This window comes from Macrotis lagotis, chromosome 2 (genome assembly GCF_037893015.1).
Source record: "Macrotis lagotis isolate mMagLag1 chromosome 2, bilby.v1.9.chrom.fasta, whole genome shotgun sequence".
Taxonomy (NCBI): domain Eukaryota; kingdom Metazoa; phylum Chordata; class Mammalia; order Peramelemorphia; family Peramelidae; genus Macrotis; species Macrotis lagotis.
In genome coordinates this window covers 75,350,140-75,369,112 of record NC_133659.1, presented here as the reverse complement: position 1 = coordinate 75,369,112, position 18,973 = coordinate 75,350,140, and the positions used below count along the sequence as shown (strand labels likewise).

At 36.9% G+C, this 18,973-nt stretch overlaps 1 protein-coding gene across 4 annotated transcripts in view; it reads right to left on the bottom strand.

The window, feature by feature from the left end:
* The window catches only part of XPR1 (xenotropic and polytropic retrovirus receptor 1), a 192,023-nt gene that overhangs the window by 101,887 nt on the left and 71,163 nt on the right, over positions 1-18,973 (bottom strand). The gene's annotated exons all lie outside the window — the stretch shown is intronic.

Sequence of the window (18,973 nt, the reverse complement as noted above, 5' to 3'; positions counted from 1 at the left end):
GAAAATGAAAGTCTCTGTCACTATTCTTCAGCTCTTCAAAAGCAAAACTACAAAGATATTTCTCCAGAAGATGAATTCTTCTGGTATTTTGGAATAATATCAAGAAGAAAAAAATCACTAACTCTTGAATATGATACAAAATTTTATTTGCATGAGATATTGTATGACTTTACAATAAAAATTGATATTTTGCAAGATACAAACACAACTAAACAGTATATTTTTCACAAAATGTTGAAATCAATCACAAAAATAAAATATTTCAAATATGTCTACAAATTACTCTTAAAAATGTGTTTGATTCATTTAGAGATGATAGAGAAGCAATACTATAAATGAAATCAACATTCTTTTTCTAGAGATAACATTATGCTAAATAAAAGCAACAGGGGGCAGAGCTAGGATCTGAATCAAGGACTTCACACGCTATATAAAATGCTCTTTCTACCATACCATGAAAGAGATAATGCAATTTATTATTCCTATTTTATAGATGAGGAAACTATCTTAGAGTGTTTAAGTGACTGTGTGGTCAAATCTCACTATTCAATTCAAAGGGTCCTCTTCAAAATTATCTGCCAGACCAAATGGTCCTTTCTCCATCTTCTTGCAGCACTGATCAGCTTCCTCTCCTCAATAATCTTGTTTTTTTGTATATTTATGACACTGCCCTCCTTTGCTTCTCTTTCCTGTCTGATGATTCCTTTTCAGTCTTCTTTGCCCTCTGCAGATACTCTTCAAGGATCTGTTCTAGGTGTTCTTTTCTTCTTTCTTTCTTCACTATTTCCCCATGATGAACTCATCAGCTCCCAAAGATTTAATAATCATCTTTATTTTGGGAAACAACTCCCTAATCCATATAAATAATTCATTTCTCTCTATAGTTTTTATCTTACGTTCAAATGACTTATTTTTATTCAAGGACCTCTCCTCTTCCAAGTATCCCTATTTGTGCTGAAGAAATCATCAGTCTTCAGACATCCTGGACTCTTCTACTTTCTTTTACCTCTTGCCTGGATCACTATGATAGAGGCTCAATAGACTCACCTCCTCAAGTCTCTATCCACTGCTGTCTATCTTTCATAAACCTACTAAAATAATTTTTTCTAAACTGTCAGTCTGACCATGTCATTCTCCTATTCAATAAACTCAAATGGTTCCCAATTAGCTACAGAATAAAATACTTGAAGTTTTAGCTTGGCTTTTAAAGTATCTCATAACTAGACCACAACTGACCTGGGCACCTTTATCTTACAACACTTCTAATTCTATGATGAGGGCAAATTAGTCTTTTTACTTTTTCCTTACCAATAACATTCTATGCTCTACCTTGATACCCACTTTTCTATTGGCTCCATGATGTACTATCCTCTTTCAGAATCCCAAGTTTCTTTTAAAACTCTACTCAAGGGGACTTCCAGGAGAGAGCCAAAATGGTGACTTGAAAGTAGAAAGCTCCTGGAGCTATTCCTGAAACAATTTTGAATGAAGCCTCTTAACAGATCCTAAAGTAACAGAACCCACTGAAAATAAGCAGTGAAACAACTTTTCTATGAGCTATCTTGGAGGAATTTCAGGAAAAGTTCTAACGTGTAGAGAAAAGGGGAGTGTGGCCCACCTGAGATGACAGAGCTGGGAAGTCAGTGAGAGGTTTTAAATCTCTGCACAGCAGAGCTAATATCTCAGCACAGTTCCACCAGGTGCAAGGGTCTCAACCCCAGCTAGGAGAGCAGAGTGTTGAGCACAAGGAAGGCTGGTGCCTGTTGGGTTTCCCTAGTACAGGGAGCAAACCAGAAACATTGGAATTAAAGTCACTCAGAGAAGTTTACTGATTTTCCCAGGGTCACACAGACACCAAGTGTTTGAAGCATAATTTAAACTTCAGTTTTCCTTGAGTCCAGGCCAAGGACTCTATTCACTGTACTACCAGCTGCTTTTAGAGGAAAAAACCATTACTCTAATTTTCAATTTATTCATTTTTTTGATGACTACTACCTGTAAATTTGTTTATTTCACTAAATTTTTAAAAGAAACTTGGGATTCTAAAAATAGGATAGAGTAGTACATTATGGAACCAATAGAAAAGTGGGTATCAAGATAATGAATTCTAATAGCATAACTTATTTTTTTATTCCTCCTTCCCTTTAATATTAGCAAAAATTATTGGATACCAAACAATCCTGCTTTGTCTTCTCTGTGACATCACAACTAAGAAAAATTGCCCGTTGTCCTGTATTTTTTTCCTCTCAACTTGCTACCCAGTCTGAACCTCATACACCAGTCATTTCAAGAATGTACTCCTCACTAACTTAGAATCCCTTGTTCTAATCACCCACTTTGTAATCCTTATGGACTGACAGTTTTGATGAATGAAGCTAGAAAATGACTAATTTCAGTAGTTATAAGCTCGCACTACTTCAGTTCACCCAGGTCCATGACTGTTGTTCAGTAATATTTGTTCTTTACCTCTTATCCATATCACATTGAATCCTATGAAAGGACTTTGCAAACCTTAAATAACAATTATCACAGCAAATATTTATATAGTGATAATCAGCTGCCAGGCACTCTACTATGATCTCATTTGATCCTCACAACCAGCCTCAGAGGCAGGAGCTATTATGATCTCCATTTTACATATGAGGAAACAAAGGTAGACCAAGGTTAGGTATCACACAGCTTTCTAAGGGTCTGATCCAAATTTGAACTCAGAGCTTCCTGACTCTTGGCCCAGCATTTTATCCACTGCACCACAGCTCCCAACTTCAAAAAGCAATGGATGTATTACTTTCACTATCTGAAAACTTGTATCCTTACCCTTTACCTAAGTTGATTACTCCCTATTTAACTAAAAAAACCAAAACACAAAGTTATTCAGTTTAAGCAATCTTGCCCCCCCTCCAACCTTACTACAATCAGTCCTATCTGATGTAACTTTTGCTTTTCTTTTATCTCATCCCTTCCTAACCATAAGATCCTTTCTAGAATCTTTTAGTACAAGTTATTCCTTCATCTCCTAAATTGTCAAATATTCTTCTCTTCTTCCTATATCCATACACAGTTCATCTTCATCTTTAAAAAAAAAAATCTTGATTTTACTACTCCCTGTAGCTATTGTCTCATATTTACTCTTCTCTTTAATGTCAAAGTTTTAGGAGGAATAGGAGATAGAAGCAAGGATTCAAATTCAAATTCAGGTTCTCTGACTTCAAATCATTCCCCTGTAAAACACCCAGAGGACAATGAAAGATCTGTTATGAATGGAAAAGGAGAAGGGAGGGAGAAATATGTTGGCCATTGTCAAGTATAAAAGGACTTTCGTGAAGAAGAGCAATTAGAATTAGACCTATGCTTACTGGCTCTGGAAGACAGAACCCGAAACAACAGACAGAAATAGAAAAGTGGCCAAGTTCTACTTACTTTATAGACAATCTCCTAACAGTGCTATTCAAAGGTAGAGAGGTAGTTCTTACAATGATTAGATATCCTGTCCACCTAATGGTAAATTATTTAAACTGAAGATGCTATAAGTCAGAATTTAAAGTAGAAGAGTTGATACCTGATTTTTTGTTTGCAGATGATTGTACACTTAATGAAGCCTCTGAAGCTGAGATGCAGCAAAGAATGGATAGGGGTGGCTAGCTGGTGCAGTGGATAGAGCACAGGTCCTGGAGTCAGGAGGACTTAAGTTCAAATTCAGCCTCAGACACTTAATAATTACCTAGCTGTATGACCTTAACCTCATTGCTTTGCCAAAGAAAACCAACAAAGAACAAAGAATGGATGCATTAGCTGCCTTGTACTAATTGTGGTCTAAATTAACACCAAGAAAACACAGGTACCCATCAGCCAACACTGTACCATCCACACATGGAACCATCATTTATAGCAAATACTTTGAATGTCACCTTGGTAGTACACCTTTCAAAGATGCACACATAGATGATGAGGTTGACACATGCACTGTTAAGAGTTAGCTCAGTGTTTGGGAGGCTCAAAAGTATAAGAGAAAGGAATACATTAGATTGCCTACCAACTGAAGGTCTACAGGGTCGTTGTGCTGACTTCTTTGTTTTATGTCTCTGAAACCTGGATAGGCCATGGAAAATGACATGCCAGGTAACTCTAAATTGTCTTAGAAAGATTCTGAGGAACCTGGCAAGATAAGGTACCAGACACTGAGAGGTCCTTTCTCAAGGTAAACTGCCATTATTAAAATTCTACTAATGCAAATTGATGTGGCATGAAATAAGCAGAACCAGGAAGAACATTATACACAATCAGAGCAAAACTATGAGTTCATCAACTATGCTGGATGCTGCTCCTCTGAACATTTCAGTGATCAAGGACAATCCTGAGAGACCTGTTATGGCAAATACCATCCACAAACAGAGGAAAACACTATTGAGTCTGAATGCACAGCAAAACATACTAATTGTGTTTTTTCTTTCTCATGAATTTTTGCCCATTAGTTCTAATTCTTCTTTCACAACATGACTAATATGGAAATGTATTAAATACAATAAATAAGTACAACTTATATCAAAGTTTTCACTACGATGGAGAGGAGGGAGAGTGGAAGAAAAATGCAGAACTCTAAAGTTTGCAAAAGGATGAGTTATTGGAAAATAAAATAAAATACAACTCTACTACAAAGAGGGTAACTCCCATGGGCTGGCCACATTGTTCAAATGCTAACTGTATTTTTACCTAAAAGATATTTTATGGAGAACTCACACAAGGCAAGCACTCACAAGAAGGTCAGAAGAAGTAATACAAGGACTCTCTGTAATGTCAAGTAATATCAAAGTCTCTTTAATGAATTCCAGAATTGATTGTGAGATCAGGAAGACACTGGGGCACAGGACTGCCCAGTAAGGCATACCAACATCAAGAAGGATCTGTACTTTATGAGCAAAGCAGAATTGTAGTAGTACAAAAGAAATGTGAGATGTTAAAATTTTGAGCCATCTTCACTCCAAATATTCCCATGTACTATTTATGCTTCACATGAAGTACAGCCTTCAAAGCTCTTATTAGTCTGATCAGCCAAGGTGTACCATACATTGCACCAATATAGTGATGCTGTTTTGGTCCTCTTCAAAAAGAAAAGACTAACAACCAGACATCCACCTTTGGAGGATAAGGTAGAAATGTTTCTCAGTGAAGTATGGGTCGAACTGCATGACCATTAAAATCTCTGACTGCTTTGAGATCCTGAAGATTGGCATTGATCAAGAATGGAATTTAGGACAGTGGACTAAATATAAGATTCATATTCTCACAGGTGCTTTTTATTCTAATAATGCCTGGTCATGTTTGGCTATGTTTGTCTCTGTGTAATGCCTGCAGACTCTCTCCAAACCTCTTCCAGTTCTAGAAGCATATTATCAATTCTGTCACTGTTTCTGTAAATGGCATGTCAATCCACTCCTACTGCCCAGAAGCACTAGGGTAAGACAGTAAATAAGAGTCTGAACTCAGAGAGATTCAAGTTCAAATCCAACCTCTGGCACTTAATAGCTGGACCACCTTGGGCTAAGTCATTTTTATCTGTTTGCCTCAGATGGGAATAATTTATGGGAATGGGAATATAAAATGAGAATAATAATAGGCCCTCCCTCCCAGGAATGCTGTGAAAATCAAATAAAATAAATCTGTAAAGTGCCTGGTAAATAGTAGGCACTTCATAAATACTTGTTTCCCTCCTTTCCCTATGGCTCCACTCATCATTCCCTTTTCAGATGTCTTCTTATAGAACATAAGCCCTTTCAGGAAAAAGGATCTCTTTCCTCTTGTATTTACATATCCAGTGCTTAGATATTATAAGATACAATAAACATTTTATTAAATGCCCATTATTTGTCAGATATGGTGCTATACTGAGAACAGAAATCCAAAAAAGACAATCTCTGTCCTCAAGAAGTTTATGGTCTAATAAGGAAAGGAAATACATAAAAGAAGGTGGTATTTATGATGGTGGACATGAGGGGGATGGTGATGGTGGTGTCAAAGTCAAGCAGAGAAGCTAATCACAAATAAAGTGAAAGCTGAGATTCTGAGTTCTTTTAAAGGGAGACTATGGATAGAGTTTTGGTTTTTGAGTTTGGTTTGGTTTTGCTCCACCATCCAGTCCTCTAATCAGAGGATTAGAAGCAGCTGAAGACACTGATGAGGTGAGAACACCAAACAGAAGCAATCTCCATGATAATGAGCTCCCTAGGATATCCTATTATAAATAAGTTTCCTGGTATATCTTATATAAGGTTATCCTGGGAGGGGAAGAAGAGGGACGATGATGATGATGATTGATGAAGAAGAAGAAGAAGAAGAAGAAGAAGAAGAAGAAGAAGAAGAAGAAGACGACGACGACGACGACGACGACGACGACGACGACGACGACGACGACGACTACGACGACGACAACGACGACAGTAGTGGTAGTGATAGTGACAGCAGCTGCAGGCAAAGATGCTGTCAGTCAATAAAGTATTTATTGTCTTGGCAAGGACAAGGGCCATCTCTTCTCCTGCGATGGCTGAAGGTGAAGAAGGTGGCAGAAAGCATCCTGGTTATGTGAGAAGAGAAAGAGGAGGGGAAAAGAGGGAGCTCTCAGTGAATGATCTCCACTTTTTCAGTAAGATATGATATGTCAGCCCTCAATAAATGTTTTTGTAAATTTATTCATTAATTTAGTACAAAAGATGAGTTTCTATGTCTCTATGGATGCATGCTTTGTGTGTAAGTTGGAATAGATGATCTCTAAGGGTCTTTCCAACTTTGATGCTATGGTGATAAGTAGCAAACACAAGACTCAAGCACAAGTCTTGTCACTCCAAACCCAAATCCAATCCAAATCCATTACACATGAAATGCTTCTTTATTTTTCCTTTAAATGAAACAGTTACACAGAAAAGAAACTAAAGAACATAAACATTTTACTATCTGGTTCTTCAGTTAATATGCTACAGCTACATTATAATACAATCCAAAATCACTTCCAAAATCCCACTTCATGATCACTTAGGTGACGCCATAGAGCTCAGAGTGCTGGCTCTAGAGTCAGAAAGGCCCATGCTTAAATCTAGCCTCAGATCATTATAGGTGATGTGATCTGGGCAAGTCACTCATGTGCCTCAGTTTCCTCATCCACTCCAGTAGCTTTGCCAAGAAAATACCAAGTGGGGCTACAGAGAGTTTGATAAAAGTGAAAAGTATTACATTTAATGTCAATAGAAAATGTCTAGATATGAAGCTTCCAAGATGATTTTCTATCCTCCCTCTTAAGATGTGAAATTATATCACTATTATTGTCAAAGGTGGTACCATCCTGGAATATGTTCAATATTCACAAACATCCAAGTTTTCTGAGCAGACTTACATAGAGAAGACACTTAGTCCCCCACCACAAAAAGACATTATTCAACCATTACATTTTCCACCCTTCTTGCTAGACAATTTTCAGCAGTTTTAGGGAAAGATGAACTCGGGCAATCCCGACACATTTAAAATTAAAGACATCCTTGTGAGATTTATTTTTAAATACTATGGTAATCTGTCTCTCAGTGTTGTTTCAAGAGATCTGAACCTGCCCTCTGAATTTTACTTGGAATCTTCCCTCTCCACTCAAGGCTCCTTGAGGACAGGGACTATTTCATGATGGCATTTCTATTTCTTTTGTCTGGCACATTGGAGAAGACAACATGCTAATGTTTACTGAGCTGAAGGAACCAGGATATGTGCTAGGGAAAGGAGAACAACAAGTGTTAAATGAGTTCATCAGCTTGAAATTTTTAATAAATTTAGATGTTAGATAGTAAAAAATAAAATTTTCTCTTTAAATCTTATACAGGCAAAAAAAAGGAGAGCTTCAAAAGTAATAATATTAAAACATAATTGGGATAATATAAACATCAAGTGGGGTCACTGGGAGGTGGCTATCCCTTCAATCTTACAAGCATTTATAGAACCCCTTCTGTAGGCCAGGCTCAGGGCCAGATACTAGAGGGACCAACATGAAAATGAACATGAAATCTCTTGCTCTCAAGTAGCTTAGATTCTGTTGTTAAAAAACCAAACAAAAAAACCCCATCACAAACCAACCAACTACATACCCATAGATTTTCTTAATAAATGACGAGCTGGCCTGGATGTGGATGCCCTCTTCCTGAACTACTCACAGATCTCTTCAGCAGGACCTCCCAAGTCACACACTACTACAGGACACAGTCTCTGTGACATTCCCACTAGACAGCCTATTGACCATGAACCCCACACCACACTCACAAAACGTTTTTAGTGTATATATTTGTTCAAAGACAGAACCTATTTTGTTCCCCAAGCCTCTTTATTTTACAAAACATTTTCCTTGGGCATTGAAAGAGAAAAAAGGTGCTCCCACTTCTTCCCCAGGTCAGCTGCCCCTGCAGGGTGGGCACTCCCAGCTTGGATGCTCATCAGTAGGGCATCCTTTGCTTGCAGATGAATCTGTGTCCAGGCTCTCACTTTCTCAGAAAGATCTTAACCCTATGAGTACATTCTCCCCTACAAAGGACAGAAGCTCCAGGAGAGCAGGACTTTGAGCCCCCTTGTTCACATTGTTATTTCGCCAATGAGGAAGTGGAAAGATGGCTTCTGGGGATCCAGGATTCACTATCTCTCTGATCTTCACATTATGAGTTCTATCCTCTAAGTCTCAGTCTCAGGGCTGATTTTCTTGGGTTGTGATATTCAACTTCTGGATTCTAGCTACTCTTGGAGGAGTAGGTAGAATTAATATTGTGGTAACGGAAATTCTTCTAAGAAAAACTTCACTGGAGTGAAAGGTGGGAGGTGAGGGAAATGAATGAGCCTTCATTCTCATCAGAAGTGGCTCAGAGAGGAAATAACATACATACTAATAGGGTCTCGAAATCTAAAGGAAAAAGGAGAGGAAAAGAATGGGAGAAAGGGTATGGGGAGGGGAGGGGAAGTGTAAGTGATGGAGGAGAGGGAAGATTGTGGGAGAGGGACTCAATACACTTTTGAGGAGGCACAGGGTAAAAGGAGAAAGAAAAGAATAAAAGGGGGTGGGAAGGAAGAGTATGGAAGGAAATACAACTAGCAATAGCAAATGTGGGAAAAAACATTGAAGCAATGTCTCTGATAGTTTTAGGTTTACTTTCACAATAAGATTATTATAATAATGTGAAAATAAATAAATCATTGAAAAAAATAAAGACTTCATTGGGCATGTCTTTTGAGTTTCCTCCTATTAATCTAATGCCACCTTCAAGAAGTCTTCCACATTTAAGAATACTAACCTAGAGCACAATGCTGGATCTATTTTAAAGAGGTCATGGATGGCTTAATTTCCCTGAAGAGAATGAATACTATTCAAATTCATTTTTCTTTAATTATTTTCTATAATTATTTAAAGAAAATGGTTAACAGGAGGATGATAATCAGATACTTATCAACTTAAAGGGAAACACACTTCCAGGATATCAAGGTGAAATGACACAGGGCTATTAAATAATACTTTTATAATCTTTCAATAATGGACTTCTGTAACCAAATAAAATTCAAGGTTGACATTTAGATATTTCAACATTGTACAAAAATAGGTTTTACCATTCACTAGATTTCATATGATTAGAAGACTTGGTACTAATTGTTCTGGTCAATATAAGATACCAAATTACAATAAAAATTCAACCACCAAGAGTCAAATAACACCATGGGATTTGGAAGAAGAAGAAATGCTATGAATAAATAAATCAAACCCTCCTCAGATGCAGGAACGAGGTCCCCAGAAATTAGGTGACAAGCAAGAACACACAGAAAGCAGGTGATAAGAGACAACCAATAAGTTATTAAGCAACCACTGTGAGCAAAGCTCTAGGAAAACAAAGATAAATGGGAACCAGTCCCTGCTCTCTCAAGATGTCTCATTTTATAAGGGGAGATAAGTCTATGGATAAGTATATAAAAAACATACAAGATAAAAACAAGGTGATTTCTGTGTGTTACAGAATCAAACTGTAGTGCTTTCAAACTGAGGTGCTCAGGAAGACTTTTGAAAAATCCCTTGGACAACAAGAGATATTAATGTCGAACCCACAAAAATGAACTTGGATCATAAAAAATGTAGAAAGTATTCTAATAAAACCTATATAATATTAACAAAAGTCAGAACTCAGGACCCTAAGGTACATATAGAAATATTAGCTATTTCCCAGTGAAAGAGAAGGAAACCTCAGCATACAAGAAGAACAGATTAGAAGCATTTTTGTAACAAGTCACACCACTTCATCAAGCAGTAACAAAAACTTATGAACCAGATATTTCTTGAAGATTTGCTAAAATGGTTTTACTCTGGATGGAGTGTACAAAATGTCGAAGATATAAGAAAGATGCCCACATGAACTCACCAATAAGAAGTTGTCAGAAACATTAAAGCAATATCTGTAGCATGCCAAAAAACATGGTTTATGATGGAAATTCAGGTCACTGTCGCCAGAAACTGCAGAAGGATTACTCTTAAAGAGCCAAGAAATAGTGATCAATAAAGATTACCATGCAAAGACATGGTAGAGATTGTGGTAACCTTCTCTAAAGGATATAAAAAAAAATTAGTAAAAAAAAAAATCTAGCAGAGTATTATATAGACACCAACTCTCATTATTTTTTCATAGTCTAACAAGTGACAAATCTCAATATTACAATATGTTTACATACTTTATATTCCTCAACTTTCAGCCCTCTCTCACTGGCTTTCTTCTTCCAACCCCAGTACTTTATTCTTCTGTAATGGTGATAGAACAGGCCATCTCCTTCACCAATTATAATATTACAATACAATATGCAGGTCTCAAAATATCCTGGGGAACTCAACCAAAAAAAAAATAAAGTGTACTAGAATCAGACAATTATCACAAGATAAATTTTTTTCCACAGTTGTGTGGACAAAGTAACATAAACAAAACCAGGAGAATAATTTACACAGAACTATCAATATTATAAGATAATTATAAAAAATACGACCCATCACAATTTCATTGGTCTTACAATGAAAAATGTTTATCCATATCCAAATAGAGATCTGATGAACTCAAAAGAGAATGGAAGAATATCTTTTCCCTTTCTTTTTCTTGTCTTCCCCTTGAGGGGAATAGATGATATGGCTAATGAGGAAATCTGTAATAGAGTCTCATAAATATTTTTTGCTTTCTCAAAGAATGGGGTAAGGAGGGGTGGCTAGGTGGTGCAGTGGATAAAGCAGCGGCCCTGGAGTCAGGAATACCTGGGTTCAAATCCAGTCTCAGACACTTAATTACCTAGCTGTGTGGCCTTGGGCAAGCCACTTAACCCTATTTGCCTTGCAAAAAAAAAAAAGAATGGGGGAAGGAGCGGAAGGAGAGAATTTGGACTGAAAATAAAATTGAATTTTTTAAAAAAAAAGGAAAACAGAAAATACATCAAATATATACAAATAATATTGGACTCAAATTTGAATTTAGATTTAATGAAAAAAGATAAAATGTTGGAATTCTTTCTAAAGCCCTGAACAGTGCAAGATGGTTACTAAATGTGAATTCTTGTGCATGTTCTTTTCAGATACATTTTCCTGCAGGGAATAAACCTATATAAAATCCATTCGAACTTTGCTTTCCAGCACTCACTGCTATTTCCTCCTAAACCTCTCATGATATCAGACCCAAATATAGCTTAGGGCTGTAGCAAAGCATCAGGTATGATATGTGTTTAATTAATGTCTGCTGAAGCCTGATGACATGGCACAATAAAAACAGAATTTTCTTTAAGGTACGTACCTAGTCTAGTCTACTACATTAACAACATGGAAGGCAACAGAAACTTGCCTTCCAAATTCAAATTAAAACTAATTTATCTGTGGATTTATCTAGATGAAACTAGGACTTAGAGGTTAAATGTACAGATTTGTACAATTTTATCCCTTTAGACATGAATTTCTTTGATGTTCTGAAGCTTGATGAAAAGAATCAATACAATGTCAACCACAAGTATAAGGATTGGGAGAACTTCAAAACCAATAGCAAATCCCTCTTTAACTTGAACTCTGTGTTGGATCTCTGCCATGATATTATTTTTTGAGAGTCACTGAACAGAGTTTTTTACTGTTCTGTATCTTTCAAGGAATCTTGATTGAAATAGATTTCAATCAAGATTTTATTATTAATATTAAGGAAAATGGATTTGAGTACATTCATTCAAAAGATCTTAGATATTTGGTCATTTTATTGATCTATAGAAATATACTACATTAACCTATAAAAAATCTCTATTCTCTCCTTCTAAAATAGAAACATCATTTCAGCTAGAAAACAACCCTGGAGGGACAACTCTGTTAGCCTGAGAGGCAATCAACTCCATTTTGAGGGGTGTATGATTATTGTCTGCAATCATTTAGAAAAATACAAAGAATAAAGGAACATCTATGTCTGAGGAAAACCCTGTTAAAACGGAAATTATGTAAAAAACACAACTGTGATAAAAGCAAATTTTTTATGAAATGGTCACATTAAAATTTTAAGTTTATCAAGTACACAGATAAAATTATTGATTAATATGTACCAATAAACTACATAAAATCTATTCTCTCTACTCTATTTTTGCCTTTGTTTACCTCTGTATGCCATTCTCCTTTTTTCTGAAGCCTATCTGTGTTATATGAGAAAGTCCTGGTTAGGGAACCTCATATTCATTTTATAGTCTTAGCAAATAGCTTGGGAAATTGAAAAGTTAAATAACTTAACCAAAATCACAAAGTATAGGTGTATAGGCAGAATACACCAGCATAGGTGAGGTAGAATTTTAATTAAGAGTTTTAAAATTCCATTAGATTTACAGTTTTCTCTTGACTGGTCCTCAACAAACACTCTCAGTCAGAGCAAGCACATGCAATTATGCACTCTTGAACTTTGAACCAAACTGAACATCTGGCTGTTACACTCAGTCTATTCTGCATCTCTGGGCCACTCATAAGGCTGCTTCTATTGCAAGAATGCACACTCCCTCTTGGACTCTGCTTTTTAGATTCTCTAGTGTTCCATTTAGGTCAAACATAACCTCCTAGCAAAGTTCCATAAATTTAAGGTTTCAATATACTGGAATAAGGATTTACAATTTGACAAAAGTTTATGAGAAAACTAGAAACCAACTTGGCCAAAATTAAGTTATAGATGTATGTCTAACTTTATGCTACAATTAAGTACCAAACTTGATAGAAGACCTAGATATAAAAGGTCATGCAATAAATAAACTAGCGAAGGGAAGAACCCTATGATGGGGGGGGGGGGGGGGGGGGAAGAATTCCTTACCAAACAAGTAATACAAAGGATCCCATCAGTCAATTTTGATAACTTACAATTGAAAACCTTTTACACAATCACTATCATTAGAATTAGAAGGGAAACAGTTAAATGGGAGAAAAAAATCTTTGTAGCAAATTTCTCTTATAGCAGGCTACCATAACCAAGATAGAGGAAATTGATACAAATACAGTCAAACCTCAACAGCTGTGCATGACTTTTTAACTCTGATGACTTTAAACATTCACATGATTTTATCAATGACCTCATTTTCACTTTACATTGGCAACTGTGCACATTCAGCCATGCACAGGAGGGAAAAAAAAAATAAGACACAAAGTGTTCAAATTCATGGAATGGCTGATCTTCTCCTAGACTCTTCACTGGTCTTATTCAGCCCACCACTGTGAAGTGTTTCCCATGTATTCACATTTTCATTATTTACCCTGACAACTTAAGTTTTGTGATGTAATTATACCCCCAAAGTAAAGTATGAGCCCTTAGGACTCTAAGCCCAAGTGTGCAAAAGTCAGTGAAGCAACTTGGTGAGAAAATAAAGATGTTAGATAAACTTCAGGAGAGAATGTTTGCCTCTGCTGTTGGCTGTAAATCTGGTGTTAACAAAAGTCAATTTTTTAAATTCACAAAAAGGAGGATGTTATTTATAGGTATATAGATTTCATGTGTTATGAAAAGTGAACACTGAGTGAAATCAATATTCTTCTAATTGAAAATGCTAGCACAAAAGGTCACAGAATTCTAGGGAATTACTAGTGAGAAAAAATGTTTTTCATGTTATCAATCTTGTTTTGTGTACTAATTTTATGGCTTTTATGGTCATTTCATAGCAACTATTTTTAAAAATTATCTATTATCAGAATTTACATCTTGTTTTAAAGAACTATAGACAGAAGAATACATTTTCAGCAATCTCTAGCAAAAGATAACATTTTTTTATTGGTAATAGGAACCTAACTTTCTATTTTCTATAGATTCAATATATTCACATTCGCATTTTTTATTTTTCTCATGACTCTTTTTTTTTGGACAGTTGCAAAAGTTGAGGAATGACTGTATATAAGAACAGGAGACATTCTCTAATAAAAATAACTTCAAGGGAATTCTGGGAGAGAGAGAGTAGATTTGTCCTATTTGATGCTCATTTAGCCTCAGCCACTTTATCTCTGCTGGCCTCAACTTTCTCATCTGTAAAATGAGAATAACAATGACAGTTACAGAACTGTTGTGAAGATCAAATGAGATCACTTTTGTAAAGCACTAAGCACAGTGCCTGGATCACAGGAGGAGCTTCTTAACAACAAAAACCACAGCGGGCAGCTGTACAATAATGAGCTATGAATAACTTAGTTTTTCTCAGCAATACACTGATCAAAGACAATTCTAAAAAAAACTCATGATAGAAAAAATGTCAACCACATCCAGAGAAAGAAAGATTAAGATTTATTATCTTCACTTTATTTTCGGTTTGTTTCTTATTTCACAACTAAAATGGAAATATGATTTACATGACTGCACATATATATCCTATATCAAATTGCTTACCATCTTAAGGATGGGGGAAGTGAGGGAGGGAGAAAATTCAAAATGTAAAATTTTTTAAAAAGTGAATGCTAAAATTATATTTACATATAGTTGGAAAAAATAAAATACTACTAAAAATGCTGCCTATAAGAATTAATATTTTGAGTAAGAGCTGAACTAGTACATTTCCCTTTCAAATCTCTCTTAGTTTCCTTACCCATAAAATTGGTATAATATACAGCTCTACCTGTATAGTGTGTAAACTATAATTTGTATCATAACATTACTTTATTGATTTTATTCTCATTACACCTACAAATAAAATTAAGTGTTGTGCTTCATACACTGGAAGCACTAAAATGATTCCTGAGTTTTCCTGAATCAGCAAGTTACTAAAAATTATAGTAAACATGGAACAGCGAGATGGAGCAGTATATATAGAGTACAGGACCTGGAGTCAGGGAGACTCTTCTTGAGTTCAAAATCTGACCTCAGACACTTCCCCGCTGGGTGATCCCGGGCAAGTCAGTTAACTCTTTTTGCCTCACTTTCTCATTTGTAAAATGAGCTGGAGAAGGAAAGGCAATGGCAGTACATTGATGCAAGTCAGCATTGATCTATTCTGTAACCCAGGGCTTAGAATATCTTGAGTTGATTTCCAGTCATCAAGGCTATCTAAGTGGAAGGCAGAATACTTCCCTCTTACCTATCTACTCCAGAATAATCTAAAGTTTGTTAAAAAAAAAAAAAAAAACACTGAGAAACAACACTGACTTCTACCACCTAAGAGGTTAGACAACAAAGACAGCTCAGCTGCCAGGCCCTGCCTCTAGGAAAGAATATGGGAGGGCTCCACTAACAAAGGCCCAAGGAGGAAACAGTGAGTCAGAAGTGCCTCTTATGTGGCAAGCACATTGCTAAATGCTGGGAGAAAAACAAAAGCCAAGCCAGGTCATACCCTAGGTGGAGTGCCCCCTCAGGCCCAGAGGCTCCTGGATGCCCCAAGATGAAATGTCATAGAAGGCCCCAAAGAGCCAGCATTCTGAAGCTCAGGATGTGGATGGGCCTGGGAGGAGGAACCGAACCCTTGGATGTGAAATCAGAATAGGAAGAAGTCAGGTGACCCACAATAAAACCAAATTGGGCTTACATTTCCACTTTACCACCCCCCATCCCACAGCAAGAACCTTGTGGTTCTAACACAAAATTTAAATTTGGGGAACTAAACCTGGAGAGAAGTAAATCAAAGAAAACACTAATGGATATTGAAAATTTTGGATATTGAAAATTACTTCAAATATAAAGATACCAAAAAGAATGTTTTCTGAGACAATGAAAGGATAAATGATTTGCCTATAGTCACTTCTCTAGAACATATCAGCATAACTTGAACCCTAATCTTCTGATTGATATTCAAAATTGTCATCAACACAACATTCTATCACTATCAACATCATCATCCTATTGTCAATCTTTGTATTAGCAAACTTGAATAATTAACATGTTTTTTGTCCTTCATTGTTTTTTCTTTTTATTCTATTTATTTATTTATACATTACTAAAACAGTCTTGTTGTAAGAGCAAACATAATCCCCCTCCCCCACAAAAATAAAATCTTATTAGAAATAAAGTGAAACAATGAGGAAAAAAATGTGCTCAGTTTGTGTTCCAATACCATCAGCTCTGTCTCAGAGGTGGATCTCATTCTTTATCTTAAGTCCATCAAAGAAGTTACTTCCACAGTTGATGTTGCTGATTGAAATTCCCTCCATTCATTACTCCCCACTACCATCTATTATATTTTCTCTCTCCTTTCACTCTGTCTCTCATCAAAAATGTGCTGTGGGACAGCCCAGTGGCAGAGACCCAGCAACCACCCAGCCTGGTGGTCCCAGACAGGCCACCAATCCCACCACCTTCCAAAAAGTAAAAAAGAAAATGTGTTACGTCTGACTATCCTCTCCCATGATCGATGCTCTTCCATGATCGACCCTCTCCTCTATCTCCTAATTCCCCCCTTCCCCCTGTCCCCTTTCTTTCCATTTTCTTCTTAATGTCTAAGCCCTATTAAGTATATATGTTGTTTCCTTTCTGAGTCATTTCCAATGAGAATGAAGGTTCCCCTCATTCCCCCCCCCCTCACCTTCCCCTCCTTCCATACTTCTGCATAAAAGCTGTTTCTTGACTCTTTTACATGAAATATCTTAGCCTATTCCACCTTTCCTTTCTCTTGCTTCCAGTACATTTCCCTTTCACCCAATGACTCCATTTTTACAATATTTTATACCTTGATATTCAGCTCTCTCCTGTGTCTTGTCTACATGTGCTCCTTCTATTTGCTCCATTAAATGAGAAAGTTCATATGAGTATTATCAGTATCATCTTCCCATGCAGGAACATAAGCAATTCATCATCAAGTCCCTCATAATTTACCTTTCTCATCTACTCTCTATGCTTCACCTGAGTCCTGTACTTGAAGAACAAACTTTCTGTTCAGCTCTGGTCATTTCAACAGGAACATTTGAAATTCCCCTGTTTCAATGAAAGTTCATCTTTTCCCCTGGAAGAGGATGTTCAGTTTTGACCAGTAGTTGATTCTCAGTTGCATTCTGAGCTCTTTTGCCTTCTGGAATAATATATCAAGCCCTATGAGCCCTTAATGTAGATGCTGCTAAATCCTGGGTAATCCTGACTGCAGCTCCACAATATCTGAATTGTGTCCTTCTGGCTGCCTGTAATATTTTCTCTTTGACTTCAGAGTTCTAGAACTTGACTATAATATTCCTGGGGGTTATTTTTTTTGAATCTCTTTCAGTAGGAGATTGGTGGATTCTCTCAATTTCTATTTTGCCCTCTGCTTCTAGGATATTAGGGCAATTTTCCTGTAGAAAGTCTTTTAAGAATGAAGTCAAGGCTCTTTTACTGATCATGACTTTCTGACAATCTAATAATTTTTAAATTGCTTCTCCAGGATCTGTTTTCCAGATTCATTGTTTTTTCACATTTTCTTCTAGTTTTTCATTCTGATATTGTTTTATTGTGTCTTGATTCCTTGCAAAGTCTACATTTGAAGGATTTGTTTTCTTCAGAGTGCTCTCTTCTTTCCTTTTCCATCTGGCCAATTCTGCTTTTTAAGATATTATTCTCCTCATTAACTTTCTGAACTGTTTTTTTTCCATTTGACCTAAGCTAGTTTTTAGTATGTTATTTTCTTCAGCATTTTTTGGATCTCCTAGACTAAGCTGCTTACTTGGTTTTCATGTTTTTTCCTGCATCTTTCTCATTTCTCTTCCCAATTTTTCTTCTACCTCCCTTACTTGGTTTTCAAAATCATTTTTGTGCTCTGAAATAGCCTGAGAACAACTTCTATATTTCTTGGAGGATTTAGATGCGGAGGCTGGAACTTTCTCATCTTCTGATTGTGTGTTTTGGTCCTCCATGAGACCAAAGTAATTGTCTATAGTCAGGTTCCTTTTTTTTCCTATTTACTCATTTCCCCAGCCTGTGCCTGGTTTGGGGTGCTTCCTGAACTTTTGAGTATTGTTGGGACATCCCCACAAGGACTTCAGTTCATTCAAGGCCTTATGCGAGGCTCTGACTGCTCTCCTGCCTGTGTTCTGCTCTGTGGATGGCAATGGGGGCCCCCAGACTGAAACCAGGGTCTGAATATGGACAAAGCGCAAGAGTCCTGTTCAGGGCCAGAGGAGAGATCTCGACAGTCTCCCCCACACCCTCCTTACCTTAAGTGGGCTAAGCACTCTGAAAGCAGCTGCCCGGTGGCTCTGTGCGCCTGCTTCCTGGGCTGCACTAAGGGCCATGCTAGCTCTCATTCACTCTGGCAGAGGTTTCCCTGCTGATCTTCCAAGTTGTGCTTGGTGTTCTCTGGGTTGCCAGGTCAGAAAACTGATTCTGCCAGGCGTCTAGGCACAACAGCCCGGAAGAGCTCTAGTGCAATAATCCTGGCTGTGCTGCCACTCCCTTGGCAGGGGAATTGCTTCACTGGAATTTTCTGTGGGTTCTATCTCTCAAAAATTTAGAGCCATAATTTTAAGGTTTTTAGAATATTTTTAGGGAGCTCCTAGAAAAGGCTATTCTCATGC